Below are 13,952 nucleotides of genomic sequence, written 5' to 3' on the forward strand. Positions count from 1 at the left end.
AATACAATTCTGAATCCTCTCTTGGAATCCTTGACTCAATTTTTATTTGAAGTAAAATTTGAATCTCAGTTCACAGGAGTGAAAGGAAGTGAAGTAGCATTTATTGAAAGCCTATCTAACTAAAATTTCTGTATAAGATAGAGTTTGTTATAATAGTTTTACCAAAGGGAAAACCAAGGTTTTAAACAAACAAAAAAGATGCCCCATAATACAATGGGATCTAGGCCTGTGAAAATTTAAAACTTGCAGTTTCTTCTTCTCTCATCATCACTAGAGAAAAACAACCAAACATCACTCCCTGTGTAATAATGCGTGGTTGCACCTAACCTTGTCTCAGGGAAGCCTGAAGTAACTGTCTCTAGGAGGCAGCCTCTCTCTTCTCCATCAGTTTAGGGCCATGAAAGTGGGTGGAAAATTTTGCTTTTCTTGATTTTGCATTTGAAAGCATTTTCTAAGAACTCCTTTTAGGAACACACAGTGATTTAAAGGCCTGCTTAATTCTAATTAATTTAATGAGCAAATAAATTAGTGTCTATGAGAGGGAAGTTGTTAATTACACCCCAATGATCAGGATGTCTCTTCCAACATCAGCTCTTACAAGCAGCCAGATCTTATCTTTTCTCCTTCTAAATCCCATTAGCTCATTTTCCTACTTAGTTAAGGACTTCTTTATTTAGTTTGAGTAGAACAGGCCCTAGGAGTTAGGACTCTGTGACTATAGCTTGCATTTCCTCAGTCTCAGGCCTTTCATTGTGAATGAGCATCCAACCTTTCTGCCTGGGGTTAAGATTTATTCATTAATATCTTAATTTTATTCATGCTTCATGAGTTTATGTCCCTGGTCTAGGCACCAAGGATACAAAGATGAATAAAATATTCTTGGAAGCAAAGCAAGATGGTAACATAAGCACTGCGTGCTCCCCTACCTGACAACAAAACCAGAAAGGAAAAAAACAAATAAATTGTTGAAATCAACAGTTTTGGAACTTTGGAAAATAGTCAAAGGATTGTAGCATTTAAGGGAATGTTGAATCAAGAAAAGGGAAACATATAAACAGTAGGAAGGCATTGGATCTCCACCTGTGTACGGTCTGCCACTTTCCTGAATTAGCACACAGCTGTGCCTCCAGGTAGGTAACTCAATGTTGGAACAGCAATAGCCAGTGCCATCAGGTGGGAAGCCCAGTGTATGGGCTGTGACAGCCAGTGCACCCCCAGGCAGGGACCCTGGTGTTAGAGCAACAAGAGTTGGCATTCTCAGATGGGGAGCCCCATCTTAGAGAAACAACAGCTGGTGCTCCCAGATGGGAAGCCCCCGTGGTGTTGAAACAGCAAAAGCCAGCACTCTAAGGCAGGGAGCTTGCAGTTGAAGTGCTGGCAGCTGTTGCTATCAAACAGGGAGCCTAGTGTTAGAGTAGTGACAGCTGGCACCCTTTGTCAGACAGCTTGGTCTTCGAGTGGAGATATCTATCATTCCCAGGTGTGGAGCCTGATGTTGAAGCATGACAATAGGGCTCCTGGGAAAGAGTCTGGTGTTAAAGTGAACAACTACTGCCTTCAACAGTTAAATGACAAGAAGGAGAAGGAGAAGAAACAACCCAGAAAGAGTTTGATTTCCAGAGTTATGACATAATAGTCAAATTCTGAGTTTCAACAAAAAACTGCAAAGCATACAAAAAAATAAGAAAGAATGGCTTATGCAAAAAACAAAATAAGGTGATAGAAACTGCCCATGAGGAAGGATAGATATGTAATTACTAGACAAAGCCTTTTAAAAGAAGTATTAACTATGCTAAAAAAGCTAAAGGAGAACATGAACAAAGAACTATGGATTCAGGAAAAAATACAAAAACAGAAAGACAATTTCAATAATGAGATAGAAATAAAAAAGAAAAAATATTGGAACTGAAAAGTACAGTAGTGGAAATGAAAAAAAAATTCGAAAAGGGTTTAAGCAGTAAATTTGAGCTGGCAGAAGAATCAGTGAACTTGAAGATAGGTCAGTTGAGATGACTGAATCAGAGAGAAAAATGAATGAATGAATGAACAGATCCTAAAAGACTTTGGAACAACACCAAACAAACCAATATTATACTCATTATAAGTGTCCCAGGTGAAGAAGAAAGGCAGAAAGGGACAGAAAGAATATTTGAAGAAATAATGCTCAAAAACTTTCCAAATTTGAGAAAAGGTATGATCTACACATTGATGCTCAACAAACACCAAGTAGGTTAAACCTAAAGAGATATACACTGAAATACATTATAATCAAACTTTCCAAAAACTGAAGAGATAGAGTGTATCTTGAAAGCAGCAAGAGAGAAGTAAATTGTCACGCATAAGGAAGCCTCAATAAGATTGAGTCATTTTCTCCTCAGAGACCATGGAAACAAGAAAGCAGTGGGGTGACATGTTTAAAGTGTTGAGAGAAAAGAACTATCAACCAATAATTCTATATTCAGAAACTGTCTGTAAAATGAAGGCAAAATTAAGACATTCCCTGATAAAAGCTGACTGGCCCTACAAAAAAAATGCTAAAGACACAAAAGAACAAATATTTATGTCTGTATGATTCCACTTCTGTAAAATATCTACAATAAGCAAATGCATAGCAATAAACATTTATTAGTGGTTATTAGGGACTGGAGGGAAGAGGGAATACATGCTTTTGCTAAAGAGGTACTAAGTTTCTCTTTGGGTTATGTAAAACATTTAGAAATGGATAGTGCTGATGGTAGCACAACATGGTGAATGTAATTGATATCACTAAACTGTACATTTTAAAACAAATAAGATGGCAAATTTTGTGTTACATATATTTTAATACAGTTTTTTAAGTCTCTGCTTTCATTCATTCATTTCTAAAATTTAGAATAGGAAATTAATACTTCAAGCAAATAATTATACTAGAAAGTGAAAGATGTGGAGGCAGAAGCTTAGGTCCTATGGGAGCACCAGGGAGGGATACTTGACCTATATTTGCTGCGGCTGGGAATGGGGGAGGGAGATCGCACATCAAAAGTCTTTTAATGATGGAGAAGCATGGAGATGCTTTAGACAGGTTAGAAACCACACAGGGAGGAAAAGCAAGAACTAAGGCAAACAACAGCATGATGTGCTCTGAAACTACCATGAGTAAATGTGAATCAAGAACAGCAAGAGATGAGTTTGGAGAGGGACTCAGGTACTGTCAATCCTTAATAACTGTAAGAGACACTACTATGTGCCTTTCCAGCCATCATTCCAGTCTTTATGCAGATATTCACCCTCCAAGTGCCCAGGGGAAGAAAACCTCTACCCTACTCTCATGTAGCTGGTAAAACACGATTTTGAGCCTAAGGCGCAACTCTGGACAATGAAATGTGAAAGGAATATATCCTAGTTTGCCCAGGACAGTTCTGATTTATGCTTCTCTTCATGGAATAGGTATTGACATTACCCCCTTTCATTCTGAAACATGTCTCAGTTTGATAAATTATTTAGTAACCCTAGCTATGTTTCTTCTGGAAAAGTCTTTCTTTCTTCTTAACAAAAAGAGTTCAGAAAGAAAGTGTCCCTCTTTTTCTCTGTAATGCAATACGCAAGATATGCTGCGTGGGTCTCTGCAACCAGATTGTGATGAATTGGCTGAGAACGACAGAGTGGGAAGACAAAGGAAGCTGGGCCCTTGCAAATATCAAAGAGTCACTGAATAAACCAACCCTGGAATTACCCCCTTTCAGTTTTTTTGCTATGAGAGATAGTAAATTATTTTGTGTTTGCATAAAACAAGTTAGGTTTTACTGTTCCTATGGATAAAATTATGTTAACTGGTTGTAGGGGTTTGAAATTCTTAATCTAAAAAGCACTACAATGTATGTTAAAAATTGATCCATAGGTCAAGAAAGAACTCTAGAATTCATTCTGTCCAATCACTTATTCTTTCCAAATAAATTTAAAACTCAAATGGGTGAAGACATAGCTTGTTAGGGTCACACAGCTTGTTAGTGAAGAGTGCACATTAGCACATGATCCACTACAACAACCAAAGGTTATTTTCTACCGTGCTGTGTGTTATAATATGCAATTTGAGATGGGATGCACCACAAAGGACCTCTCTGTCCCATGAACAACCATCATAGCACTTATGAGTCTACTGTCTAGAAGAATAAACATGATTTAAGGACGCACCGTGTGCCAGACTCTAATCTAGGAGATTTACAAATATTTTTTCACTTAATAATTAAAATTTCATCACAATTCCTTGAAATTGACACTCTTTATTATTTCCATACTTACAAAAAAATAAACAGATTCAGAGATGTGTATGTGATTTGCTCAAGTTCTCAAAACCAGTGGTGAATTAAACAGTGGTTACAGGCCTCTGGAAGTAAAGGCATGGCTAAAGCAAATAGCAAAGAGGAAGAAAGAGTTGTAGGACTTGCCTAAATAATCTCCAATACTGAATTCTCATAAAAATTTGTCCAAATAAATTGATACAGTTTTGGACATTTTGACCTTTTGAAGAGCATGCAGCATTCCCATGGATTGGGACAGTCATTAAAGGAAAAACTTTTCTCTGGGAAAAACTTTATTCCCAGTGACATTAAAACACTTTTCATAGTTTTATCAACATGGCTAAAGCTAATGGTGAAAAATGTTCCAAGAACCCTTCTCTGCTTTTAAATCCTTTTGTCATCATCTGTAGGAAAGTGCTTGAAAGTACAGTCAATTCATGAGAAAGCAAAGCCAGGAGATGGAAAGGGGCCAATGGTGTTTCCTCATTCTTTTAGCATCTGGATTCGACTATTCCTGAATTTCATTTTACCCTTACAAGTTTTAGTTGCATAAGCAAATGAGCTTCCTTTCTTGCTTAATTCAATTTGCATTGGGTTTCTTTCACTCATAATTGAAAGAGACCTAGTTAACATATTTATCTTTATGACTCAGCTGTTACTTTCATTTCTTTTGCTTCCAGTGACTGATTCTTTCTACTACATTGTATGACTCACATTCAAATTACTCAAGAGTTGTGATGTGATGGGTTGACAATTCATCTTCCAGGATTAAGCTTTGTCTGGTCAGAGTTCTCCTGTCAGGCCTCTTGAAGAGTGCCTGTTGTATGGGTCAGGTATCGGTCCCTATACAATTAGCTGAAGTCGTCACAGCAGGGATATAAGAAATACCCATTGGCAGTTTATGCATAAAAAAGTATCTGTTCTTGCTTTTCTCCAAAGGTGACCCGAGAATACTGCAGGTACTCAGAGCCATAGAACCAACTTCAGACCTCAGAACAATGCTGTGCTCCATGCTCTTCATGGCATGGCAATTAAACCTGACTTACCAGTCGACCTTGTTTGGTACTATAGGAGAGCTTCTAAAAATTTGCCTGTGAATTGAATTCTCTTTTAAATATGCTAGGAAGTTTTCTATTGATTTATGTCGTATGTGAATCCTTTAAAAAGTAAATAATTAGTTTCTAAATTTAGCCTTTATGTAAACCAATATTTTTAACCCTTGTGTTTGCCTGAAGTATGATCTCTGCCGAAAGAGACACAGTCCTCTTTCATTTGTGTTCTTCAAGACCATTGAAGTTGTTGAAAGTCCTTTCTCAGACTGTGAGATCTTATTCTGTTTTTCTGTTTAATGAGTAATCAGGTCCTTTATTCCCATATCATAAAACTGGTCTCATCTTTAACAGGAAGAAAATACTTGAACTATACCTTCACCATAATTTTCTGTTGATCAAAATATATATATGATAGTTTCCCTTATCCTCACCCAAACACACAAACTAGTGTGAATACTGAAATCCTTTCAAATTACTTCTGTGCCACAACTACATCTTCATACATTTTGAAAAAAATGGTAATGCATTTATGTGGAAAAAGTTTATTTTTATTAGGCACCAATATAAATCCTCAGAGATCTTAGGAACACTCTTTTATGCTCTTGCTTCTAGGTATTTGCTAACTTTAAGCTGGGAACTCCTAGTCTAGACCATTAGGGAGGGCCTGACCAAATTACTTCTGTTTTAAAAGTTCCAGATATGAGTCATCACTCTGCAAATAATGCCCTGCATGAGTTCAGCCTAAAAGTCCCTTTGCAACCTGGTCCTAGCTTCACCTTTTGTCATTCCTTTCACATTTACATACCTGTTGTCTTTATACCCTTGGTTTATTTGCCATCATTCAGGAGTCAAATGTCACCTCCTCATGTAGCCCTCCTGCTTCCCCTAGGCAGAGTCAACTGCTCATTTTCCTGTGGTGCACAGTCCACGTTGTGTATGTGATGGCGCTGGCATGTGTACTGTAATTAGCTGCGTCTGTGTTAGTCTCATTCACTAACGCAGTGGCTCTTAAACTGGGGTTCACTTACGCTGAGATATCCAAGGACTTCCTAAAGTGTATATGAGCATGAATATAGCTTAGAAAATTAAGTTTCATATCTTCAACTTTCATATGTATGCTTTCCTAAAATTGTTTTTTCTCTGAACTTGTTTGTAGGTCTCCTTGTTCTTCCTTATCACTGACCCTTCTACACTTGCTCTTCTATCACTTTGCAAAAGAAGACAAAGCTTTCACCATCTTACTATTGGCTAGCAAGCAATAATTTTAAACAGTGTTGTTGGTTAGATCCTTCTTTAATTAATGCTTCACATTCTCCCATCTATTTCATCATGAGATAAATTGTTCCCCAATCAACTCTGTATTTTTGATGATTACTTATTTTATAATAGAGTAACATCACTTGATCAATTGCAATGTAATTTGATCTGGAAGAATGTTTTAACAATTAGAATTATATGGTCATAAGAAATTTAAAAAGATAAATTTTCAATATGAATGTGTGTGCATATGTGTGTGTTATGTGAGTGTGTATAAATATTTTTAGAGCAGAAGATTTTGATATAATCATGAATAAAATAACTTCAAAAGGATTAAAATATTATTTGAAGAAGGGAAATGAGGGATATATGTTTCTGACTATTGAAGAAGAGTTTATATATGCTTATAAATGGATAATTATGGTCATCAACTCACTACTGTATTTAGATTCCATTAGGTGGATATAAAATAAATTTTAATTTAAAGTAAAATATTCACAACACAAAAAATATATCCTTTGAAACCATTTGCAATCTAAGATGAAAAATACTAGACTTCTATTTAAATGTTAAAGGATTACATCTTTTTAAAAAATTCTTCTAGGGGAGACAAAAGCAATACTTCTGCGTAATAGAGTGAGCTCTAGGATACTGCTTCTCAGACTTCATTGTACTTGAATCATTTGAAGGATCTTGTCAAATGGCAGATTCTGTTTCAGTGTATCTGGGTATGAGAGGAAGCTGAAATTCTAACATTTGAATGGGCTCCTAGAAAATAGTGATCCTTGGATCACATTTGGAATAGCATGGTTCTATAGCAATTTTTTTTTTTTTATAGCAATAGTTTTTCAAACTCAGGGTCACTACCCATTATTGGACATTAAATTCTATTTAATGGCTCATGATCAGCATTTTTTTAAAATAGTAGAGATGAATAGAGAATCAAAGGAGAAAAAAACAGAGAAGAAGAAAGAGAAGAGAAAATGTAAGTGTGCTTTGAACACAGTGAGGGTATCATTTCAAGGCCCTTGTTTCCATTTTATGAGTGTTAACATTATGTCTCATCTCAGTGCATAAGTATTTCTTACTGGGCAAAAAGTTTGAAAACCACTCTTCTACAGGAAAGAGTTTTTTTTATTTTTTATTCTCAACATCGACCACAGCACTTCCTATAGAGTATAAGATTAGTAAAAGTTTGTCGAGTAAACGAATGCATAAAGAAACAAATAAATGGTGTTACCCATAAAGCTATGACCACATGTGACTTTAAAATTTGTAACCCTAAATTTTAGAACATTTATTTTATCAAATCAAAGTAACAGTAAGACAACAGGCTCACAGTGGTTGCCCCATATTGGTGAGGGTCCTTACAGTGGAGGAGAAACATCATAATGCCAGAGAAGAGAAGGTATATTGCTTATTCTTAAAAAGTGTTCAAAAGAAGCCCTGGTGGTGCAACAGTTAAGGCTTGGCTGCTAAGCTAAAGGTTGGCAGTTCAAACCCACCTAGTGCCTTTGTGCAAGAAAGACCTGGAATCTACTTCCATAAAGATTACAGCCAAAAAAATCTTATGGGTCAGTTCTATTCTGTCTCATGGGGTCACCATGATTCGGAATTGACTTGATGACACCCCAACAACAACAACAAAGAATCTTCAGTCTCACTATTATACAATGTAAATACGTATTAAAACTCAATCAAAAAAGTTGCACACTGCTGATCCTTCAATGGACTTTCGAGACTGACTGACGTTTGGCCTCCTCTGTTGGATGAGAAAGTAATTGCAAGCCTGGTAGGATTGTGGGTGGTAAAACTATGCAGTTAAAAACATGTTTTATTTTTAAGGTGATATTTCTTCCCTTTATGCTTTCTGCTAAAGTAATCTACTTGTCATATTTACTTTATTTTTTCATATTGGACACTGTGTACCAGACAGATAATAAGCAACTCATCCATGAGGGGTTTGGGGATAATTCTGCCTGAAGGTGGGAGGCAAAAGTATATGACCTCTAGAGCTTCTTCCCAGAAATATTTCTATTTAATTTATTGTTTACTGAATTTTAAAATTACACTCTGCAAAAGTGCCTCAAGGTGTGAACACAATAAATAGAGGCACAATGAATTCAAATATTTTAAAAGAGCTTGTGGCAGCATTAGATATAGAGCAATAAAATCAACTAAAAAAAGAAAAAACAAACGAACCCTCCACTCCATACCCCCCCCCCAAAAAAAAGAGTATTTCACCGTTATCCATGCCTACCTGGGGCATTCTGAATTTATAAAAATGAGATGGTTCCATGTTTGCATTGGGATTTCAGGAAGTGAACTCTTTGGAAAATAAAAATGACCGGGCCTCTCGGGAACCTGATTCCAAAATGAGATCTGCAGCAGAAAATGTAGGCAGAAACAAAGGTGTTGGAGTTGTATTGTTAGATACAGTCCATCAAGTTCTGAAGAGTTAGTATTTCTCTCCCTGGGCTCATTGAATGACATACAAGCTCTCTGAGGTTCAGTTTTTTTAAACTCTAAGAGGAATGATGGTGTTTACCCAATACTCATAGAAATAAAATCTGGGAAGTACTTTAAATGTATTATACATGGCTTTGGTAAGAATGCACACTTGAGTGAAGTGGTAGGCAGAATAATTGCCCTCAAAGATGTCCATGACCTAATTCCTAGAACCTGTGAATGTTATATCACATGTCAAGAAGGACTTAGAAACAATGATGAAGTTTAAAGATTTTGAGATGAGAAGATTAAACTGGATTATCTGAGTACACCCAATGTAATCATAAGGGTTCTTATAAGTGATAGAGAGAGGCAGGAGCCTCAGCTTAATTATGGCTCAACCCTCCTTTGCTGGCTTTGAAGAAGGAGAAGAGAGACCACAAGTCAAGGAACATAAGAAGTCTCTAAAAGCTGGAAAAAGGAAACAATGGATTCTCCCCTAAAGCCTCCAGTAGGAACATAGCCCTGTTGGTAACTTGATTTTAGTCTAGTGAGACACCTGAGCACCAGAACTGCAAGATAATACAGTTTTTAATGTTTAAGCCACTACATTTGAACTAATTTGTTATAGCAGCTATGTCCCTGGGTGGTGAAAATGGCTTTGCCTTGTCTACTGACCTAAAGGTTGGCAGTTCCAACCCACCCAGTAACTCTGTGGAAAAAAGGCCAGGTGATCCATTTCCATAAAGATTACAGCCAAGAAAAGTTTTACTTTTATTGGGGTCACCATGAGTCAAAATCTCCTCAAAGGCAATGGGCTTGGTTTGGTTTTGCGTATTACTGCAAAAAAGAAACTAATACAGGTGGTAAAACAAATCTATCTGGGATGTAAATACAAACAAAGGATAGCCAACATCTGATGGATTGGTTAGAGTATGGTGTGAATAAAAGTAAAGTTTGGCTTTATACTCTTTATGAGAAAGTTTCACTAATAGGAAAACAAACCAAACAAAACACAAAAGCACACAAAACTCTTAAGTCATGGTTATATCCCTCACCTGAGCAAATATGTCTAAAATGCATGCTAAGGCTTATATCCACTATGTGTCTGTCTGTCGTACTGTGGTGGCTTGCATGTTGCTATGATGTTGGAAGCTACACCATCAGTATTTCAAATGATGCAGAATCAACCATGGACAGGTTTCAGTGCAGCTTCCAGAATAAAACACATTAGGAAGAAGGACCTGGTGGTCTTCTTCTGAAAAAATTGGCCAGTGAAAAGCTGATGAATAATAGTGGAACACTGTCTAATACAGTGCCAGAAGATGAGTCCCTTAGCTTGGAATGCACTCAAAATATGGCCGGGGAAGAGCTGGCCCCTCAAAGTAGAGTGGGCCTTAATGATGTGGAAGGAATAAAGCTTCTGGGATCTTCATTTGCTGACATGGCATGACTCAAAATGAGAAGAAACAGCAGCAAACATCTATTAATAATTGGAGCAAAGTATATACAAACTATGAATCTAGGAAAATTGGAAGTGGTAAAAATGAAATGGAACACACAAAAATCACTTTCCTAGACATTATAAGCTGAAATACTGGTATTGGCCCTTTTGAATCAGACAATCATGGTATACTATGCATGGAATGATAAATTGAAGAAGAATGGCATATATTCATCCCCAAAAATAAAATTTCAACATCTATTTTTGTTTTAAGTACAACCCTGTCACTGATAGGATAATATCCATATGCCTACAAGGAAGACCAGTTAATATAATTATTATTCAAATTCACATACCAACCACTGCTACCAAAGATGAAGAAACTGAAGATTTTTTACCAACTTCTATAGTCAGAAATTAATAAACATGAAATCAAGATATGTTGATAATTACTGGTGTTTGGAATGTGAAGGTTGGAATTAAAGAAGAAGGACCTGTAGTTGGAAAATATAGCCTTGGTGACAGAAATGATGATGGACATAGCATGACAAAATTTTGCAAGACCAATGACTTATTCATTGCAAACATCTTTTTTCAACAAGATAAATGGCAATCATACATTTGGACCTCGCCGGACGGAAAACACAGTAATGAAATTGACTCCATCTATGGAAAGAGACAAGGGAAAAGCTCAATATCGTCAGTCAGAACAAGACTAGGGGCTGACTGTGGAATAGACCATCAATTGCTCATATAAAAATTTAAGTTGAAGCTGAAGAAAATTAAAGCAAGTCCACAAGAACGGAAATATGACCTTGAGTATATGTCACCTGAATTTGAAAATGATCTCAGGAATAGGTTTGATGCATTGAACACTAATGACTGAAGACCAGACGAGTTGAGTTGTGGAATGACATCAAGGACATCATACATGAAGAAAGCAAAAGTTCATTAAAAAGACAGGAAAGAAAGAAAAGACCAAAATGGATGTCAGAAAAGACCCTGAAACATGCTTTGGAATGTAGACTAGTTAAATCGAATAGAAGAGCTGAACAGAAATTTTCAAACGGCTGCTCCAGAAGACAAAATAAGGAATTATAATGAAATGTGTAAAGACCTGTGGTTAGAAAACCAAAAGGGAAGAACATGCTTGGCATCTCAAGCTGAAAGAACTGAAGAAAAAATTCAAACCTTTGAGTTGCAGTTCTGAAGGATTCTATGGGCAAAATATTGAACTATGCAGGAAGCTTCAAAAGAAGATGGAAAGAATATGCAGAGTACCAAGAAAAAAAATTTGGCTGATTTTCAACCATTTCAGGGGGTAGCATATGATCAAGAACTGTTGTTATTGAAGGGAGAAGTCCAAGCTACACCGAAGACATTAATGATAAACAAGACTCCAGGAATTGACAGAATAGCAAGTGGGATGTTTAAACAAACAGATACAGCCCTGGAGATGCTCACTTGTCTATGTCAAGAAATTTGAAAGACAGTTATCTGGCCAATTCACTGGAAGAAATCCATGCTTGTGCCCTTTCCAAAGAAAGATGATCCAACAGAATGTGGAAATTTTCTAACAATATCATTAATATCACACAAGAGTAAAATATTTTGCTGAAGATAGTTCAAAAATGGTTGTAGCAGTACATTGACAGGGAACTGCCAGAGATTAAGCTGGATTCAGAAAAGGACATGGAAGGAGGGATTATCATTACTGATGTCAGATGAATCTTGGCTGAAAGCAGAGGATACCAGAAAGATGTTTACTTGTCTTTTATTGACTATGTGAAGGCATTTGACTGTGTGGATCACAACATCGTTATCCATAACATTGCAAAAAATGGAATGTCCAGAACACTTTATTGTGCTCATGCAGAACCTGTACATAGGCCAAGAGGCAGTAGTTCGAATGGAACAAGGGGATATTGTGTGGTTTAAAATCAGGATCCTTTCACTTAATTTACTCAATCTCTATGCTGAACAAATAATCTGAGAAGTTGGACTATATGAAGAAGAACATGGCATCAGGATTGGAGGAAGACTCATTAACAACCAGCAATACGCAGATGACACAACCTTCTGAAAGTGAAGAGGACTTGAAGCACTTACTGATGAAGATCAAAGACTACAGTGTTCAGTATGGATTACACTTCAACATAAAGAAAACAAACATTCTCCCAACTGGATTGATAAGCAACATCATGATAAAGGGAGAAAATATTAAAGTTGTCAAGGATTTCATTTTACTTGGATCCACAATCAACATCCATGGAAGCAGCAGTGAAGAAATCAAACAACGTACTGTATCGGGCAAATCTGCTAAAAAGAAGATCTCTTTAAAGTTTTGAAAAGCAAAGATGTCACTTTAAGGTGTGCCTGACCCAAGCCATGAGATATTCAATTGCCTCACATGCATGTGAAAGCTGGATGTTGTATAAGAAAGAAAGACCAAAAAATAGTTGATAGCTTTGAATTATGGAGTTGTCAAAGAATATTGAATATACCATGGCCTGCCAGAAGAACAAAGAAGTCTCTCTTGGAAGAAGTACAAGCATAGTGCTCCTTGGAAGAAAAGATGGCAAGACTTTCTCTCACATACTTTGGACATGTTATCAGAAGGGACAAATCCTAGGAGAAGGGCATCATGCTTGGTAAGGTAAGAAGAGGGTCTGTGAAAAAGAGGAAGACCTTTAATGAGATGGATTGACATGGTGGCTGCAACAATGAGCTCAAACATAGCAACAATTGTGAGGATGGTGCAGGACCAGGCAGCATACTGTTCTGTTGTACACAGTGTGCTATGAGCTGGAAGCAACTCCATAGCACCTAACAACAACAACAAGTCTTATAAGTAATAGAGAATAAAAGATTGAACATTTTACCTTAATGAAAGTCCTAAAATCATGCTTATAAATAAAGGTGGCTGCATTATTTTTAAGATTCCCAAGTATGAATGTACACATAGCACTTAAGTTAAAATAATACTTTCACATACTTAATTTGATTCATTCACATTTTTGATATGCATAATTATATGCGTTTTGCAGAAGGGGGAATGAGGCTTAGAGAAGTGAAGGAACCTAATAAAGGTCACACAAAGCTGGTTAATGGGAGAACCAGGATTCCATAACCCAGGTATTTCAACTCTAAGTTCCATCTTTTGGTTCTATGCTTCTCTCAGTGTGTTATAGACTATATCGGAAATGAGCCAAAATGCAGGTCAGTATGCCAATTTAAAAATATACTATGTAAAAGAGAAAAATACCATATAGCCCTGTCAAAAATGGTATGATACATTTAGGAATTTTTGAAACCTGAATAATTATTTGACCTGACTCTACACTTTATAAAATTGTTGTCAGTTTTGTTACCTCCTCTTTCTTTGCAAACCAGAAAGGCTAAGTTCTGAAACTGTCAGGGCAGTTGTTTGTGATGGCTCTTCTTGTTGTATCAACTATGCTTTTCATAAGAGTA

Source organism: Loxodonta africana, chromosome 15 (assembly GCF_030014295.1).
Source record: "Loxodonta africana isolate mLoxAfr1 chromosome 15, mLoxAfr1.hap2, whole genome shotgun sequence".
Taxonomy (NCBI): domain Eukaryota; kingdom Metazoa; phylum Chordata; class Mammalia; order Proboscidea; family Elephantidae; genus Loxodonta; species Loxodonta africana.